The sequence below is a fragment of the Chrysemys picta genome, chromosome 1 (assembly GCF_011386835.1).
Source record: "Chrysemys picta bellii isolate R12L10 chromosome 1, ASM1138683v2, whole genome shotgun sequence".
Taxonomy (NCBI): domain Eukaryota; kingdom Metazoa; phylum Chordata; order Testudines; family Emydidae; genus Chrysemys; species Chrysemys picta.
Window position 1 is genome coordinate 275,012,784 of NC_088791.1, and position 12,538 is coordinate 275,025,321.

Sequence of the window (12,538 nt, forward strand, 5' to 3'; positions counted from 1 at the left end):
AGTTGTCCATCACACAAAAATCACTACCACTAAAGACACTAACTGGCAACTGTGTTGGCAGAGAGTCTAAAGGACTGAATAAGCCAGGGACTGAACTCTCCTCTCGTGGTTAGAGAGAATTCCTCCAAAACAGAAGAATGGCAGACTGCTGGAAAGATTTTGAGAGAGCTAGTATTTACTCTGAATATATGGAGGATTTAGGTGTCCAACATTGCCAAATCAGCACCAAAGAGCACTTAATAAACAAAACAACAACAAAACACATACCACTCACTAAAAACTAAAATGGAAGTGTAGAATGCAAATATGTGCAGAATGCAAATCTGTACTAATGTAGAGGACTAGAATAGATATCCCAGGAGATATTTCCTACCGCATCTGGGTTGCAAAGAGATAGAAATTTCACTTTCCTTTACCTATAATAGTCAGTGGACTTAAAAAAATTAACTCTCACTTCCATTTTATTTAGCTTTACACCAGGGTTCATTTCCCACTGTGCTGGGTCATGGACTATTTAGTTCAGATCATAATCTGACATTTTCATTCCCATACTAATTTTGTCAATTTTAGTATGAAAGCTAACTTCCATCAAGCTTTCCAGTGAACCTATGCACTATGTTTATCCTTTGTTGAGCACTCATAGTGTGTTTGACACTGCACAAGGCTCTGAAAACCACCCCACCATCTGTGCACCAATGACTGTGTGGCCCAAGCAAATGGACAACACCAAAGCTACAGTGAGACACAAAAGGAGGTACTGTGTTAGGGCCTGAGCCGGAGCACCTTGAGGTATATTTACATGACATAAAAAACCCCTGTGTGCATGACCTGCACTTACAAACCTGTTCTTTGAGCAGCCACACTGCATTGCTATGCACACCTCATACCCCTGCCAGCACAGCTACACTGTGGTGTGAAGATATGTGTCAGATGATGTGGCTCCTGGGAACATACCGAGGGTCCTTAGCACCCTTGATAGCTGTAGTCACTGTGGGGGTTGGTTCATGGTGTGCTGTGGGTGTACTTGCGTGTCTATCCTGTGACACTTGACCAGAAGTGCCCCTAGCCCACCAATACATCCAGGTGAACCATTTTGGGTTTGCATGCTCCCAGCTACCAGAGTCAGGCCATTGATCCAGCACTGGTGGAAGACCTTTTCCTGCTGGCAATTTCACTGCTATTTCTGGATTTGGGCAGAGATTCTGTGGTGGACATTTTGGTGGCAGTATCTGTCCTATAGAAGGCAGCTCTTAGAGATGGACACAGACATGTCATTCATGACACAGTTGATAAAGCTAATGCCTGCTGCCACTGCCACAGATTCCCCATGTGTAGACTAGCCCTTCTGGAGCAGGCCCACAAGCACAGATTGGTGGGATCGGCTCACATCATCATGTGGACCTGGGATGACCAGCAGTGGATCCAGAACTTTCACATGAAGAAGCAGATTTTCCTGAAGCTGTGCAAGCAGCTTGCACCAACCCTCCAGTGTCAGCACACATGCTAGAGGGAAGCCAGACTGGTCCAGAAGTGGATCTCTATAACCCTTTGGAAGCTGACTACCTCAGACTGCTACACATCTATGGCAAACCAGTTTGATGTTGACAAATCAACTGTGAGGGTTGTGGTGATGGAGGTTTGTGAGGCAATCAGGATTATTGTTTACTCAAAGGTAATGAGCATAAAGAATGTTCCAGAAATAGTAGCCAGCTTTGAGAAAATGGGCTTCCCAAACTGCACAGAGGCTATCAATAGCACTCATGAACCCATAATTTGTCCTCTATAATAAACACATGAGTACATAAACTCTATCGTTACGCAGGCCCTGGTCAACCACAGAGGCAGGTTCATGGACGCCATCATGGGATGTACTGGCTGGGTGCATGATGCCAGGGTTTTTCAGAGATCAGGCTTTTACCTTCACGGACAAGCAGGTACCTTGTCTCTCCAAATGACATTGTTATAAATGAAGTCTGTTTCCACTGTAATTCTAGGGGACCCCACATCTCCTCTTCTGCCATGGCTTTTGAAACCATTCCCTGACTCCAGAGGGCCTGGAAAAAGAAAGTTCAGTTACATGTTCAGTAGCTTTAGTATGGTAGTGGAATAAAAGTTTGGCAGATTGAAGCCAAGATGTTTGGGTGTTGCCAAAGCTGTCCGCATTATGGTGGCCTGCTGTGTACTGCACAATGTCTGTGAGGCAAAAGAATAATTTTTTCATCAGAAGTGGACTCGAGAGACTGCTGAACTGCAGGAACATGCAACCAGAAAATGTTCCTATCATTTCTGGGGCAGGATCCCACATGCAAGGAAAATCAGGGATCCCTACTGGGCCCACATGATAGGTTTGCAGGGTGATATGGATAAGAAGGAAATTAAGTGGTATAATTATCCCACACTTTCTGGGGCCACAACAGCCTATGAACTAAATACAGCTTGTTCTTGTTTGCAAACAAGACACTGACTTATTTAAATAACAATTAAAGCACCCTATAGGCAGACCAGCTGCCAGCAAGAAGCCAAATACAATAAAACAAACAAAAAAATGCAGAACAAACAACTGAAGCAACAAAAGTGCAAAACTGCCAATCTACATATAGAGCAACCACTACAGTCTATCTGGTAACGGAACTGTATGTCCCCTGTGTGCCTGTTCTTCTTGCCCCCTCTGGAACATTTTGCACATGTAAGTTCACGGGGGTGGACTGTTGCCCTGGGTACATCTCACTGGTCTATGCACTGTTCATTACTTGGCGGATAGGCCAGCCAACCTCAGAATTATCCGGTAGCTGCAGGACATGATAGTGTGGTGGGGACTCAGAGCATAGGGTTACCATCTGTCCGTATTTCCCCGGACATGTCCGGCTTTTGCGTCTCTAAATAGCCGTCCGGGAGGAATTGGTAACAAGGTTAAAATGTCCGGTTTTTTTTTCTCCCTCGCCTCCCTTCCTCCCTTCCATGCAGAGTGCGGCTGCTGATTGGGCGGCTGGGCCAACTGAACCGCTCCCATTGGCCTCCAGCAGCCAGAGCCCTCCCCTGCTCCCCCCTCCCTCTGTCTGCAGTCCTGTGTAACACACAAACCGACCCACTGGGCAGCGTGTTTGGCAAACACGTGGAGCCAGAATGGTAAGGGGAGGCCGGAGGGGGCAGTCAGGGAGCGGGGGAGTGTTGGATGGGTCCCCGGCCTCCACCTGCCACCGCCCCTCCGCACGTCCCCCCCTGTGGATTCCCCCCTCCCTACCTGCCTCTCCCTTGCCTGCTTGTACTGCCAGAGCCAGCAGCAACTGCTGTCTGCTGCCCCCGGGTCCTAGCGTCCCCCATCCACTAATGGGAAGATAGGCTGCCTTTACCCTGCCCTTCCACCCTAGCCCTGAGCCTCTCCAATGTCCCAAACTCCTCAGCCCCAGCCCTCATCCCCCCGCACCGTAATCCTCTGCCCCAGCCCTGAGCCTCCTCCTGCTTCATGAACCCCTCATCCTCAGAGCCACAGCCCTCACCCCTGCATCCCCTCCTATTCCCACACTCCCTCCCCAACCCCCTCCCCCCTTCCCACACACCCCCTCCTGCCCTCAATCTCCCTCCCAAAGCCTGCACCCCCTCCCTTTGCACCGCCTCCCACCCCCAAACTCCATCCCAGAGCCTGCACCCCTCACCCCCTCCTGCACACCCACCCCCTGCCCCATCCCGGAGCCTGCATCCAGCACCCAAACTCTATCCCAGAACCTGCACCCTGAACCCCTCCTGCACCCTAATCCCCAGCCCAGGACCTGCACCCCAGACCTCCTCCCCCCACCCAACCCCCCTCCTAGAGCCTTAGGCAGGTGTGTGGGGGGATGGGTTCTGGGCACCATCAAAATTTCTACAACCCTGTCACCCATGCGAGTGGATAAGGGTCGGGGCAGTCAGGGGACAGGGAGGGTCTGGGGGGGGCAGTTAGGGTGGGGGGTTATCAGCAGGGGGCAGTCAGGGGACAAGAAGCAGGGGGGTTGGGGTTCTGAGGAGGGCGGTCAGGGGGTGGGAAGTGGGAGGGAGTGGATGGGGTGGGGCTAGGGCGGGGCTTCACCCCCCAGTGTCCTCTTTTTTGATTGTAGAAATATGGTAACCCTATCAGGGCATGGTTCTGAGACAGTAGCTGGAATTTCAGCTGGCAGTGGAGCAGGCACTGGGGTCTGTAGCCTGGTGGCCATGAGAACAAGGAACCTCTCAAAAAGTTCCTTCCTCATGCTCTGTCCTCCTCCTCCTCAACTTCTGGTCATGCTCCAGGAACTGAGCAGCCATTCTCTCCTCATGCTGGGTTGCCTCCTTCTCTCTCTATAACCTCCTCTCTGGAACTCCAGCTGTTTGTGCACCTTGACCAATATGCCCTGCAACATTTCATCCCCGATTTTTTCCTTCTCCTTTGTAGGTTGAGTGGCCACTCCTCCAGTCTTCTGGTTCCTTGCTTTTGCCCAGCAGAAGTGGAAGGGCTTGTCAAGGAAAATGAAAGCGCACATACTTTCATCATTCGGTTTCATGTTATTCATTCTTTATTCACTGACATGTTCAGAAGTTGCAGAAAGCCACGGTCCAAGTCTAGACATATTATGGTAATATTAACATAATAGAATCAATTACAATCATTTATAAATCTCAAAAAACAAAATTCCCATTGTGTGTGGGGTGGGGAGGTTCCTAAGAAGCACCCTATTACTAGCTTTGGTTTTTACCATGCTTTCAGGCAGTACAAGCTCTGGAAAATATTAATCTGCTAGAAGTGACTGAGTAGAAGCAAGAATTCCAGGGCAGCAGAGGAGAGCCACCCTTCTATGCTGAAAAGATTGTTCAGCATCTGGTGACTGATCCACGCATCTATCAATGGAGAGGACCCTTGAGTTACAGTGCTGGGCATAAGTATGCCTTGCCCCAGAATTTTACCAACTGTATAAAGTTCTTACTGTGTGATACATTTACATGCATCACCAGCAAGGGATGGATGAAAATTCTTGGCAAAAATCAATAAGATAGTAGTGTAGGATGTAAGACTCATTACAGGCCGCTTACAACCATCCTTCATTCCTGCACAAACCAGACAGGGGCCCATAAGATTAAACACATCCACCGCTGCTATTGGGACAGATAACTGAGGCATTTGGACCAATAAGTAAGGCAGACTGGGACACTTCAGCTGTGCCACAAAAGTGCCCCAGCATAGCTGAATTCTAAATAGAGCTATCCATGCAGAGATGTGAACCTAAGTTTAATGATGCTAATACCGAACCCCTCTTTCAAATAATAAGCATGTCACCTAGTAAAAAGTTAGTGCTAACTGCTTATTGTTTTTTCCCATGTCCCAGAATCCATATTGGATCCCACCTGATGTCAGGCAGAGGGTGGAAGTGGCAGCCAAAGAGATGATATAACTTCCTTCCTCAGCAGAAGCATACTACCACCCCAAGCTTATAATAATTTTATCTGGCATAACCTGTAAGTCTCTCCCATTCTTACTAAGAATAACATGTTGTGACCACCATTTCTTATACCAGGCTCCAATGCTTGTTGTGCTGCTTCATCTGTGGGCTGCTTCCCAGAGCTATCTCTAAACAGCCCCGCTGACTATGGGTCCAGGATGTAATATAGCTGGTCCAGCTGCATAGCCTGATCCAGGCCTGGTGAGAGCAATATGGTCAGTTTGGAGTCATGCTCCAGCTCCTCCAATGCAGCCTCCAAGATTATAAGCATGTTATCCCCTCTCCAGAGATTGTATTGCAGCACCGTACGCTCTGTGCTTGGAGCAATTCCCTGCACCTAATCAAATTCCTCATAGTAGGGCTAAGGGAGGGAGCCCCTTGATGGATGGTTCCCATCCTTTACTTGGCAGTAGGCCATCTTGAGAAGCTTGACTTGCTCCTGCTATTGACTACCAGTCCAGTGGATCCCCAATGCCACCAGCCTCTTTGATATGTCTGCGTAAACATGCTAGTTTCTTGTACTCTTGTTAAAGTCATGGATCTTGCTCTCTTCATACCACGTGTTCTTCTGGCCAGCTAGAATGGAGAGAATCTTCTTAGTTTTTAATAAGATAGGCTTAAATGTGCTTAAAACTGAGCAATCTGTGTTGAAAAGAAGGGTTAAATGGTGAGCAGCTGTATTTGAACCAGGTGATTGTTTTTGGTTCCTGAAAGTTGAGTGGGAAGTTTGCAGAGAGAAGGACTGGAACACATAGGCCCAGGGGACTATGGGACAGCATTGATGGACTCTCCAAACTCAAGCCTGGCAACACTGGCTTCTGCTATGTCCTCACTGCAAAGTGAGCAGGCTTGGACCTGTGCCACAGTGGGATGCGGGCTTGGACCCATACCCCTGGGTGAGCCAACAGGCTTTTGCTCTGAGGGTTCTGTCATATGATAGCGCATTTTGTGTGTGGACAGCAGAGGGGCTGGGATTAAATACGAGTCAGAGGCCAAAATTTACTATGCAATGTAGACGCAACCTTGAAGTCAATGAGTGTCTTTCAATTGATTCCCATGGGCTTTAGATCATCCCATTAGGACATTTCCCCCCCGTTTCCTATGGGATTTTTAGTGAGGTAGGTTAATACGTTTCACTTTGCTGAAGTGGTGAGATGTGACTGCATGATCAATTCATGGATGCTGTTTTTATGGCTGACATCATTTGTGCTATACGTGTAAAGTGTAAACCCCACTTATTTTATTCTTGCTTGTTCTATTTTCTTTTGTACTGTACCTAAGCCTCTGCCTAAGCATTCTGTAATGCTCAGGAACTGTTACATGCTGTTTGAGCATTCTGCATATTTTCCTGACCTTTCCCAGTCACAAGCAGCAGCTGCATTATTGCATCCATGCTGACAGCTTCAGTCTGCTTTTTATAGCTGCTGTCATTTTGCCAACCCCTTTCCATAATTCTTCAAAGAAATGCCTCATTTTAAAACTAAATTACTACAGTTTGGTCCAAAGTTGGTTCTTTGAACTCATTCATGATCTGGCATAACTTGGGTGTGGAGAGAGAAATGTGGAAGCAGGGATGGACTGAATTATTTCCCCAAATAATTATTTTTATCTAGAAATATGGTAATATAGGTACCATGTCTGATAAGTGGTCAGATTTTACAGAGATACAGAGCATTCAGAGTGTGTAACTAATTGTATATTACAAGGATGGCTGGTAGCACTGTCTATAAGATTTCTTGATCCTTCCTATTATAAGACCCTGTTTGCAGTTGCTTCTTACAATTTCACCAAAATTTAACCATTTGGGATGAATTTTTCTATGCCAGGTGTCTACCTCAGGCTGAAATTTTTTCTTCTTTGGAAAACTTCAGCCACAAGGGTTCAGCTGTTTCAGAGAACAGGGCTAGGGAAAAATAAATTGTCTTGCCCATGATAAAAAACGTTCTGGTGTCCTTTTCTTTGAGAACCTCTAACACAGGCAACCTTAATTTTGGCATATCCTAATTTTTGAGAGCTTGACTTTGCAACCTTCAAAATGTTTTATTCATAGATTCATAGATTATAGGACTGGAAGGGACCTCGAGAGGTCATCGAGTCCAGTCCCCTGCCCGCATGGCAGGACCAAATACTGTCTAGACCATCCCTGATAGACATTTATCTAACCTACTCTTAAATATCTCCAGAGACGGAGATTCCACAACCTCCCTAGGCAATTTGTTCCAGTGTTTAACCACCCTGACAGTTAGGAACTTTTTCCTAATGTCCAACCTAGACCTCCCTTGCTGCAGTTTAAACCCATTGTTTCTGGTTCTATCCTTAGAGGCTAAGGCGAACAAGTTCTCTCCCTCCTCCTTATGACACCCTTTTAGATACCTGAAAACTGCTATCATGTCCCCTCTCAGTCTTCTCTTTTCCAAACTAAACAAACCCAATTCTTTCAGCCTTCCTTCATAGGTCATGTTCTCAAGACCTTTAATCATTCTTGTTGCTCTACTTTGGACCCTTTCCAATTTCTCCACATCTTTTTTAAAATGCGGCGCCCAGAACTGGACACAATACTCCAGCTGAGGCCTAACCAGAACAGAGTAGAGCGGAAGAATGACTTCTCGTGTCTTGCTCACAACACACCTGTTAATACATCCCAGAATCATGTTTGCTTTTTTTGCAACAGCATCACACTGTTGACTCATATTTAGCTTGTGGTCCACTATAACCCCTAGATCCCTTTCTGCCGTACTCCTTCCTAGACAGTCTTTTCCCATTCTGTATGTGTGAAATTGATTTTTTCTTCCTAAGTGGAGCACTTTGCATTTGTCTTTGTTAAACTTCATCCTGTTTAACTCAGACCATTTCTCCAATTTGTTCTTTTAGAGTCTCTCCGTGTGTGATTTCCTAGATTTTTTTTACAAAGCAGACATTATAGCAGATTTCATCCTGTGACATCATATTGATATCTATATGATTCTTCAGTAGGGTTGGAATGTTTAGATACACCACACAGATATCTTCCACTTGAGCCAATAGAGTAAATGATAGTAGTAGTAGATTGTAATTATCTATGCAGACCAGTACAGGAGGAGGGATGAGACACTTTGCCAGCGGGTTTTACCAATATTTGCTGACAGCAGAGGAAGGATGAGATACAGGAGCCTTCGGTTCCATTCCAGGCTCTGGAGGGGAACATGCGCTAGTAGGCAGACTTTGGCCCATTTATCCCACCCCCCAAACATGACCCCTTCTGCCCCATGTCCTCTAATCCCTCAGTGGATCAGACCTGTCTCTTCATCCCAGTCCTATTCGTCTCACCCAGCCAGTCCCAGTCTCCCCTCCTCAGGCTGTTCATCCCAGTTCCAGTCTCCCTGCCCAGCCAGTCCTTATCTCTCCCTTTGGCTTCCCCACCACAGTCTTCCTCCCACCAATCCCAATCTTTCTCCCCATGCCTTGTCTTTGTCTTCTTACCCAACCATTTCCAGTTTCCCCTGCATCCCCCCCCCCCCCACTTCTTTGTCACCAGTCTCCTGTCTGTGGTCTCTCTTGGATCACCCCCCATGCCCACATTCCTCATCCCCACCGGCTCACAGTCCCAATCTTCCTCCTCCGGCTCCTTGTCCAATCTCAGTGTCCCTCCCCATCTAGCTTCTTGTGTCAGTCTCTTTGCTCAGCCAGGCCTTGTTCTCTTCTCCCTATGCCCCCCATTCCACCATCCTGACTCCTTGTCAGATCTGTCTTTCCTCCCCACATCACTTCCCAGTCTTCTTGTCCCAGCCAATCCCAGTCTCCCGCCAACTTCTCATCCAGTCTCAGTCTCCTTCTTCACTCATTGGCTCCCAATTCCCACCTCCCATGTTTTTCCTGGCTCCCAGTCTCAATTTAGCTGTCCAGCCAGTCCCAGTATTGTTCTCTCAGATAATGGTCCCAGTGTCCCCTCCAAATTTCCATTCCTCCACCCCCTCCAAGTCCTTGTCTTTTCCCCACCTTCAGGCTCCTTGTTCCAATCTTCTGCTTCTGGGCCCATGCCTCCTGGTCTGGCTCTTGTCCATTCTTCATTTGATTCAAGCAACTTCCTCCTCCTTGCTGCCTGGGCCCAGCAGCAGGGAGTTTGGAGAGCCCAGTAGAGACAAGATCCTAGCTGTCAGTTCTGATGCCTATACATGGCATGGCCCAGAGCAGCCTGGCAAGTCCTGCTCAGCCCCGTGTAGTCCCAGACTGGAGCATATTCAGTGCTGATGGAATCATCAGGGATGTTAACTGTGGAGCCGTAGGAGGCCCCTACTGAGCATGTGTTAAGTGTGATTTTTCAAAGGTTTAGAATTTGGCCAAAATTGGGAAACTTCTTGGGGAGAAAAAGAAAGAGACATATTCCCAATATGAAGGCCACCCCTGCCAAATTTCAAGTCCTTTCTCCAAAACATGGGGGCACGAGAGCTTTTCAAAAGAGAAAGGTCACCAGAAGCTTATAACATGAGCAAAACAGTGTATTATTTCCCTTGCCTCATTTTCAGAGAAGGCTGAACTGTTTTGACTGAAGTTAAAGACAGAAAGAAATCAGTCTGAGGCACACCTCCCCAGCATGGAAAATTTCAACCCAAACAATTAAAACATGGGAGAGGTATAAGCAACTGAATAGGGGGTCTTCTAATGGGAAGTGTCAGGCAACTTTAATAGGCTGTGCTACATGCCCCACCTATAATACTCAATTCTGTATAACTAGCTGACATATTTTAAATACAGATAATTTGATACAATAATAAGAAGGTTAAAGATCAGGCATAATAAAGATCAAAACCACTAGACTTGCAAAAGCAACAAAGCCAAAAAAGAACCTGTGATCTGGTCATTTCTGGGCTCAGGACAAGCCACCACCAGGTCCCCAGTCAACTGTAAGGAAACAAAAAGTCTTTTATTTAGCAGTCATTGAATCAGGTTTGACACCATCTGCTGCAGACTTACTCAACACCAGCAAATAAGGCACTGGTGAGAAGGCAGACAATGGTCACACAACTGGCTTATCTTCCCTCAGGGTGGGGGTTCTCTCAAGCCACCGCTGGCCCCAGCCAGGGCTTCCCCAAAGAGCAGAGCTGGAGATTTACTTTCAACCCCCCAAATGAGCTGTACTCCCCTCTTTTAACCCCTCCCTCCAAGCATGGCACCTGCTGCAGGTGTAGCAGGGAGAGGCTGAATGAGCTTACAGTAGCTCCTTAAGTCTTTCTCAACTAGGGTGGGGTTTGTATCCCACACCACAGTGACTGAAGTAGAAATTGACCTCCTCTCTATAAAGGCATAAGGGAAACAGATAAGCCACACTTTTAGGATGGTCTGAGAATTTGGAGATGACTGAGAAAACAAAAGTAGAAATAGAGAGGGAAACATTGTTCCAGGCCCCGCTCATTGATTTAAGCATTTATTGGTGCCGACAGGAATAATGACAATGAAAATCATCTGCTGATCTCTACAATGAGCTCCTTATATGTGCTTGAAAGGCTTGTGAAGAAATGGGACACTGTGTGTGAGTCTGTAGACAAACTCAAGTAAGTGTGGCAGATGTTTATGAGGCTTTACTCCTGGGAATCCAACTGTCACATTGGTTACCCTTCTATAGGGATTAGAAACAGTCTTCTGGGGATGGCATTGTCAATGCCGTTGATGCATTTCTAAGCCTGATACTTTCATTAATCATGTATTAATCAAGTATAAAATACATATTCTGAAACAAATAGGGTTCCAAAAAGGACACTGCTCAGGTAACCAAATCAGAATAGACGACTCACATATTAACAAAATGTTGACAGAGGATATATTAGGAACCTTTCTTCCTCTAAGGAAAATTCCTTCATGTTGAAACATCAACTCCTTGAATCCAATTATTAAAACTGAATGTAATCCAGTTGGTGTATCACTTAGAGTACAGAAGATGATTACTCAGCTAATTATTTCTGCCTATGTAAAATCACCATGCAGTTTTGAAAAGATGCTATGATTTTCTTCACTTCCTGTCATAAATGGTTGAGGAGCCTTGCTGTGTGCTGCTTCAGCCCAAAGATGGCTGGATTGCTGTAGTAAGTGCAGTTATTCCTAAGCATAGTATTCAAAGTTGTAATATGCTTCAAGATATTTTGGATGTATAAACAAAATGGTCGCCATTTAAAAATCACAATTTACCAGTAGTAACCACACAGTGATATTTGGGATAATGCTACGTTTTCTTGTCCTTCAAATAGGAAATAATGGTAGTAACTTTAATGCCACTATCTGTAAGTTGATATTGACCTTTTCATGGTAACCATAGTACTTTATTACTATAAGGGAGACAAAAAAGAACTATCAGGAATGGATCAGTGCTTAGACAAACTTATGAACTCCTTTGAATCAGCTCTGAATATAAGAAACTAAATTGGAGCATTAGTGGTTTTACATCATGACACCGCCTTCCTTTGAGCAGAGATTGGGGGTTTCTGAAATCTGTTAACCAAAATAATCAAAACCCTGTCACTTGGCTGAACTAAACTGTGTATATTTCACCACACTTTTCCTCGACAAGTTCCTTTCAAGTGTACTCAGTATTCAGTAAGAGGCTAGGCACATCTGTGGTTACAAAAAATGAGTTTAATTGCTGAGGGGATTTTTTCCCACTAGCATTCCAACCCATCTGCATGTTACAATTGCTGAAACCTATTCTGTTTCTGTCTACTTCAACTTTTTCAAGTGATATTCATTAATCCCATCTATGACATCTCTAACATGTGGGAAATCTGCCTAGAGTAATTACAAAATATTTCCTTTGCACTTAGTTCTGATATGAGAGCTTGGGAAGATAATGAAGGCTGATTGTAGTGTCATCATTCCATTGAGGATATGAATGATGCTGTTCAAATAACAGCTGGCTTGTTACACAAAAAAATGACAGATCAGAATAATAAGGCAAACTTCTCTTTAACAGCACATTCTGATTTGAAGGACTCAAATCACTTCCTTAAATCCTGGAAACAGAGGGAAAAAAATAAGAAAGAAGAATGCCAAATACAGTGTGCTAAGTGTGTGTGCGCGTGCGCATTTGTGTATGTATACCACACATACCACCCCCCCCCAAGGAA